Source organism: Sinocyclocheilus anshuiensis, unplaced genomic scaffold (assembly GCF_001515605.1).
Source record: "Sinocyclocheilus anshuiensis isolate Anshui unplaced genomic scaffold, SAMN03320099.WGS_v1.1 scaffold1641, whole genome shotgun sequence".
Lineage (NCBI taxonomy): Eukaryota > Metazoa > Chordata > Actinopteri > Cypriniformes > Cyprinidae > Sinocyclocheilus > Sinocyclocheilus anshuiensis.
The window spans coordinates 377,126-385,479 of record NW_015539968.1 but is presented as its reverse complement, the minus strand read 5'-3'; positions in this window follow the sequence as shown (position 1 = coordinate 385,479).

The following is an 8,354-nucleotide window of genomic DNA, read 5'->3' as shown; positions in this document are numbered from 1 at the left end:
CAGAAGAAAAAAAATAATCTACAGGTTTATAAAATATATAAATATGTAATTAAAAGAAATATGTGACCCTGGAGCACAAAACCAGTCTTAAGTTGCTGGGGTATATTTGTAGCAATAGCCAAAAATACATTGAATGGGTCAAACTTGTCAATTTTTTTTTTATGCCAAAAATCATTGGGATATTATGTAAAGATCATGTTCCATGAACATATTTTGTAAATTTCCTACCATAAAAATATATTAAAACTTAATTTCTGATTAGTAATATGCATTGCTAAGGACTTCATTTGGACAACTTTCAAAGGCGATTTTCTCAATATTTAGATTTTTTTGCACCCTCAGATTCCAGATTTTCAAATAGTTGTATCTCAGCCAAATATTGTTCCTATCCTAACAAACCATAAATCAACGGAAAGCTGATTTATTCAGCTTTCATATTATGTATAAATCTCAATTTCAAAAATTGTATAGTTTAATTTTTAGTTTTGTGGTCCAGGGTCACATATAAGACATCACTCCATGGATAAACAGCATTTGGAAAAGTATAGCCATAATAGTGACATTAATTGGTTTTAAACCCAGAACATTCCTTTAAACTATAAGAAATCTCTTTTTTTCCTTGCTTCTATCTTTTGTTTTTACCCTAAGGTCAATTTCTGTGGTTTGGAAAGAGATTTGACAGTTTAACGAGATCTTACATATTTACAGGTCACATAATCTTACTTCCAACAGCCTGTTGTAGGAGAAGCAACATGTTTAGCGTGTTTTCCAACAGTCTGTCTGGGCTTGTCATGTATGATGGATGTAGAAACGCATCCCAGACTGAAAGTGAGCTCCTGTGGGAGGACACAGACGGGCCCCGCAGCCGTGTTTCAGGGATATGACGGATCTGGAAGACTGAAGGAAACCACAGGTCTGTCTCGTACAGGATAAGAGTTCAACTGTTAGAGCTGGAATTGATTGCGTGGGATTCAGGTGAAAAATATTAATGAAAATTACGTCTTTAACAGGTTAGAGCAGAGGTCGGCAACCTTTTGGGTATGAGGTGACGTTTTACATTTTTCTGGATAACCACTGTTCCAATAACTTTTGAAAGATTTTTTTTTTTGTTGCATAATGCAATTTGAGTATTTTCATGTGAAGTCCAGTGTAGTTAATTTGTAGTTATTTATATACATCAGCACATATTCTGAAGAACTGCATTGCTATATGGTAGCCAAGATAGTGGCTTTTTGGATAGTGGCTAGTTTTCAAAATATTTTTGAAAGAAGTATCTTATGCTCATCAAAGCTGTATTTATTTGATCAAAAATACAGTAGAAACAGTAATAATGTGAAATATTATTACAATTTAAATTTCTATTTTAATATATTTCACAAGCTGAATTTTCAGCAGCCATTTCTCCAGTCATGAATATGCTAATTTCATGATTAAGATTTTTTTTTTATTATAATTATTGTTAAAATCAGTTGTGCTGCTTATTTATTTATTCTGGATTCTTTGCTGAAAAGTTCCACAAAACATTTTTTAAAATAAACTTTATACCAATTATGCGATATTATATACTTTTTATATAATTTGATTATAGATTTCATTTTTATATTCTGTTATTAATTTAATTTCAGGTTAATTTAAGCTCCTGCATTCAAAGTAAGTCGAAATAGATTTTGTGCCTGTTTTATTATTTGTCAGGTGAAATTAAAACTTAAAGGGGTCATATGACGTTGCTAAAAAGAACATTATTTTGTGTATTTGGTGTAATGCAATGTGCTTATGCGGTTTAAGGTTCAAAAAACACATTATTTTCCATATAATGTACATTATTGTTTCTCCTCTATGCCCCGCCTTTCTGAAACGCGTCGATTTTTACAAAGCTCATCGTTCTAAAAAAGTGAGGTGTGCTCTGATTGGCCAGCTATCCGGTGCATTGTGATTGGCCGAATGCCTCAAGCGTGTGACGGAAATGTTACACCCCTTAACATACTGTGATGCCGTCTTCCAGCAAGACGAGACTCAGTCCAGTTGCTCTGCTCGTGCACATCCCATCATCGGTTCTCTTTTAGCAGTTCAGTCAATGTACTGTTAGGAGTAACTGAATAACTCGGAATATTGGTTTATTTCGTGTCAGAGGGAGTGTCAGGCACGTTTATAAACCGAATAACTTAAGTAATTTGTGGATTAGTGCATACTGGAGACGCAAACCGTTTCAAACGATTCAGTTCGATTTGGTGAACTGGTTCGACCGGATCACGAAGAAGATCCGGTTAAATAGAACGATTCGTTCACAATCCGGACATCACTAGACGAGACAAAACCAATAAAACCCATTACAAACGAGGCATTTGTTACATCCAGTGGGGACATAATTACTGATTATAATGACTTATACTGTCTTTTTACGCGTTGCGTTGCGTATCGCGCTGCGTAAACATAAAACCATGTCTGCATTTGTAATCGAGAAACAACAAACAACAAGCGCTACTCTACACTGCTCAAAACTCGCGTTTGAATAATTATTGTCAAATTATTTAATTATAAAAAACGTACTTAAGCGCCAGACTGTCCTTGCAAAGTTGGAACTTAGAACGAGCCGTTTTAGGAGGGTGTGGTTGACTCCTAACTTTTATAAAGAATATCTCTTTGGATTTGAGACTTTAGTCTTTGCAACTTTACAGATCTTCTTTATGCACCAAGAGCTTGTAACACTCCAAAGAGAAAGGAAAAATTGAAATCGCATCATATGACCCCTTTAAAAATCTAGTAAAGATAAAAGCCATCAGGTGGAAAATTAACAGCAAAAAATTATGTTAAATTATTTACTCTCCTGATATTTAGGATTCAGTCCGCTATGAGCAATAATAATGGCCATTTGACAATTAAGAGTCTAATTATTAGGATTTGCAATGTACTGTATTAGGATTTAGGATAAATGCAATTTTATTAGGGACTTAGCAAACTAGATCTGATGACAAAATAATAATTCTCCAAAAATGTTGAGAATGAGCAATCTGTGTTCAGTCTCTAAGGTTGTTTCATACCACTAGATGGCAGTCAGTATCTCTATGCTGAAGTCCAGTCAAAGGGCGCTGACCTCAGTCCACAGAGAGAAAAATCTAGACACACACATATTCACAAATATGAATAAATTGGCAAAAATGTGAGAATTTGACATTACAGATGTGGTTCAGGTCACAGCAAGTCTAAAAGCTGAAATTAAAATAAATAAATGTTAATAGCCACTGTCATATCTCTGAATATATAGCTTAAACACATGTCATACTGCCCAAGTCTCAAATATCTCATTCTATTAGTTTTCAGCAAATCTTACAGCCGGTGTTGTACAGCGCGAGTGGGCGCCGGTTTGACCTCTGGCTGCGTATAGGTCACGTCTCTGGTTTGCTGACATTCCTAATGAAAGCTGAGAGCATTTCTAGCCATCAGCGAGGAGGCGAGCGGACAAGGAATATCGATCTTCAGACATTTAACAATTTACCGTAGCTGCCTCCATCCAGCAGAGGTGCAAAGGATGTTCCTTTCCCATTCCCACTTCCAGACGCTACAACAGGAACTACTTTTGTAACCATGGCGATATTTTCCCTTGACCTGATGCAAGTTTGTACACAGAAATGATGATGCCTCTCAACAGAGATACGAAGACACAAGAGTTGTGCAGGTGACGCTTAGCTCTTCATGATCCTGAAACGAATAAACAGAAATATATGAAATCAATAACAGTCACTCAAATATTTGCAGTGTATCAGAGCACACAAACAAACATTAGATTGAATATTAATACATATCTGCTTTGTATATTACCCTCTAAATGTAGTATATCACATGTTCACCTTGCAAGCAAATATTAACATGGTTGTTAAATGTTCTTAAATATTAAAGACACCAAATATATACACAAAATATGAATACACACACACACACACACACACGCATTTATCTGATCAAAAAAAAAAATAATAAAAATAAAAAAATACAGTAAAAACAACAATATTGTAAAGTATTTTTAAATATATTTAAATTAACTGTTTTCTATTTTAATATATTTTAAAAGCTGAATTTTCAGCAGCCATTTCTCCAGTCATCTAATCTAATATTTAACCTGCTGATTTGGGTGATTAAGTAACATTTCGTATAATAATCAATGTTAAAAACAGTTGTTCTGCTTTATATTTTTGTTGAAACTATGATACTTTTTTCAGGATTCTTTCATAAATATAAAGTTCCCAAAAATGTTTCTTGAGCAGCAAATCAGCATATTAGAATGATTTCTGGAGGATCATGTGACACTGAAGACTGGAGTAATAATGTTAAAAATTCAGCTTTGCATCATATGAATAAATATTTTATTAAAAGATTAAAAATACAAAGATGTTATTTTAAATGACAACATTTCATGAGATGATCTGAGGTGACGTGAACTGCAGAAACCAACAGAAATGCAGAAAATGCATTCTCAGAAAGTGCATTCTTTCCATCAGAAGACATTGAGTGTGCAGCCTTTCTATTTCATCAAGATGATCTGCTTGTTCTTGTCATTCTTCTCTTTCTCCTCACAGAATGAAAGCCAAATACACTCGCAACGACATTAAAATTCACGCCTGTCAAATCAAAGCAAGAATCTCTCTATTATTATATGAATACACACGGTGAGCGTTAAACTGTGATGCTCGCAACTGGATGTTGCATAAATTCCCAGTGCAGGTGATTATTAAGTCTCAGGGATCTCATAGCTTCTTCTGTTCTGCGGAATCTCTTATTCCGGATTTAGGGAAACTTGGCCAGTGATTTTAAATATGAAATCCCATAATCTCAGATAATCCAAAGAGATCAGAGCAAAAGGAAGTAAGCTTAATGCTGTATAATGACTGTTGATCCTTGTAAAGTTATACACAACAACATAAAACATGTATTATGCAAATGGAATAAACATTATGCAAAACTCTCAACGTTTAAAAACGAACGAACACTATGCTGTAAGAGTCAAATCTTCACTGTAATGTACTGTACAGCTGGTCTAACACGCCAAAAATGCAGAGAATTAGATATTTTCTTGCTAAAACTGTGTTTTATGACAGATTAACCTTGATCCTGGACATTTTGAGATTATCTGCTCTGTGACTGATACATATGGCGCATCGACGCATCTCATCTGTCCACATATTAAGTTTGAAATCTGACCAGCGGATAAAGCCGTAAGACTCGTTACAGGTTGTGCCGACCTGAGTTCATCTTGTCATATGGGACAGGGTTTTGTAAGCTCCTCTCTTTGAACTCCGGAGGAGTTTCCCCAAACACACTTCCATCCATCCACCATCCACTTTAGCACTCTTCAAAACTTACCGACAGTGACATGTTTTCCTGTCCTCCCTCCCATTCCTTCATTACACTCGTTCCCCAGTGCCTTTCCTTCTCTCATGTTCGGCTTTCTATTCTGAAGTCAGCGATAAACCAACTGAAGCATGCCTTGCTAAAACACCTAGCGCTGAATCTGAATCGCCTTCTGCCCCCAGACCCCTCAGGCAGCCCTCGGGCCTCTGCACGACTCCCACTATGAGGTCCGACTCAAATAATCCCAAGGATCTGTTTGACCTTGATGGAAAAATCTGAAACGTCTGACTATTTCCATGGTGTTACTTAAGGCTGGAAAACACCACATGACTTTTGAAATCTGACACACTAGGCATCACACAGTTGCACACAGTTGTCTTTTTTAATGAAGTCAAGCCTCACTATTACTATTGCCCATAGCGATGCTGCGTTATACACTACACTACTGTTCACAAGTTTGGGGTCAGTTTTTTTCTTCTATTTTTAAGAAATTAACACTTTTATTCAGATAGGATACATTCAATTGATTAAAAATGACAATTATGACAATTACAATGCTATAATGTAAAAGGTTTCCATTTCAAGACCAATTAGGTTGCTTCCACCACAATTAACTGATAAAAAAATATGATTGATATGCACTCAAATCAATGATTATGCCATTCATATGTGCTTAAATCAATGATTACGACGTTCATATGCCCTCAAATTGATGATTATGCCATTCATATGCACTGTAATCAATGATTTTGCGGTTCATATATGCGCTAAAGTCAATGATTATGCCATTCATGCACTCAAATCAATGATTATGTCGTTCATATGCATTAAAATCAATGATAATGCCGCTCATATGTGCTCAAATCATTGATTATGTCATTCACATGATGATTATCAATGACTATCAATGATTCAATGATTATGTCATTCATATGCGTTCAAATCAATGATTTTGCCATTCACGTGTGTTCAAATCGATGATAATGGCATTCATATGTGCTCAAATCAATGATTACCCCATTCATATGTGTTCAAATCAATGATTACGTCATTAACATGCACCCAAATCAATGATTCTGCCTTTCATACGGGCTCTAATCAATCATTATGCCATTCTTACGTACTGAAATCAATGATTACGGCGTTTATACATATGTGCTCAAATCAATGATTATGCCATTCATATGTGCTCAAATCAACGATTATGTTGTTCATATGCCCTTAAATCAATGATTAAGCCATTCATTTGCACTGAAATCAATGATTATGCCGTTCATGCACTCAAATCAATGATTATGCAGTTCATATGCATTCAAATCGATGATAATGGCATTCATATGCGCTCAAATCGATGATTATGCCATTCACATGCATTCAAATCGATGATAATGTCGTTCATATGTGTGCAAATTGATGCTTATGCCATTCATATGCGTTTGAATCAATGATTATGCCATTCACATGTGTTCAAAATTGATGATAATGACATTCATATGTGCTCAAATCAATATTTATGCCATTCGTATGCACTGAAATCAAGGATTATGTCGTTTATATGCACTCAAATCGCTGATTATGCATTCATATGCACTGAAATAATGATTATGCTGTTCATATGTGCTCTAAAATCAGTGATTATGCCATTCATATGGACTGAAATCAATGATTATGATGCTTATATGCGCTCAAATAGATGATTATGCCATTCATATGCACTCAAATCAATGATTATGATGTTTATATGCATTCAAATTGATGATCAATGATTAAAGAACTCATATGTGCTCAAAACAATGATTACAATGATCGGATGAGGGCATAAAGTGCATTTCTCATGAGTGCCACAGCTCAATATACCTGAAACACCACTGCCAATACTACAGCTCTGATATTATTTGGTGTATAATATAACTTTATATTTTCAGATATCTCTCATGAATTAAATCCCTGTTAATTAAAACATAAAATGATTAATGAGTTCCCGCTCACTGTACACACCTCAAAGTTAATTAACATGTTTAAAGATTAAAAAACACTAAACTGCTCCCATCTAATTCGCATGTTAATGAACAACAAAGAGGGTACCGTTAATTCTGCATATGTGAGGCTCCCTGATCGACCCTGTTAATTAAACAGAACTTTAGTGAATTAATAAACTGATTTATTTAAAAGTGGGTTATTCATTCAGTGGCAAGATAAATTTAACTCTCAATTGACTGTGAAAAAATCCATAAAATAAGCCATTTGCATGTATCACTAACTTTTGAGTTAGAGCTGAATTAGAAAATCATCCATTCATGACCTAGTTTTTGACATTTCGCATTTGATGGAGTCATATAATTATCAGTACTTCATGCATTAATATTAAGTAGATAATTTATGGTCCATTTCAGCTCTCAGTCAAACACGGCTCTTGGGTTCTGTATGATTTCTTGGGCCCAAAACCAAGCATGTTTGCAAACAATTAGCGCTGTTTGTTAAGTCAAGCATTATTATTATTACTATTGCTCATAGACATAGTTAGGGATTTGAACAAACCCCTGAAACTAAGCAACTCTGGTGCGTATCCCATCCCACACTGGTTGAGCTACAGACATAAATGAGATCTTAATGCAGTTTTTCAATCTAAGTGATCAGATTTATTATTTTTCGCCAAGAGGATGATAAAATTAGTGAAAAAAAAAATCCTGTAGATATGGACCACAGTGTTACAGGGTTTAACAGTTGGATTTGGGAAGTGAAAACTCCAATCATTTTCTCCATAGGGAAATTGATTTTTAACAATAACTTATATATAATAACTTGTTAATCAAATGTATATGCTTTCTGAAGCCTTTCTGTTTGCATTATTTCAAACTTTTTCAAAATAACCATTTTTAACATCTGAATTTGTGGTGAAAAACGTCGCAGGTTACTTATGTAACCATGGTTCCCTGAGTAAGGAACGAGACACTGCGTCCTCTAGGGGTCGCTATGGCGGAACGCCTCGTCGTGACCCGTGTCTGAAGCAT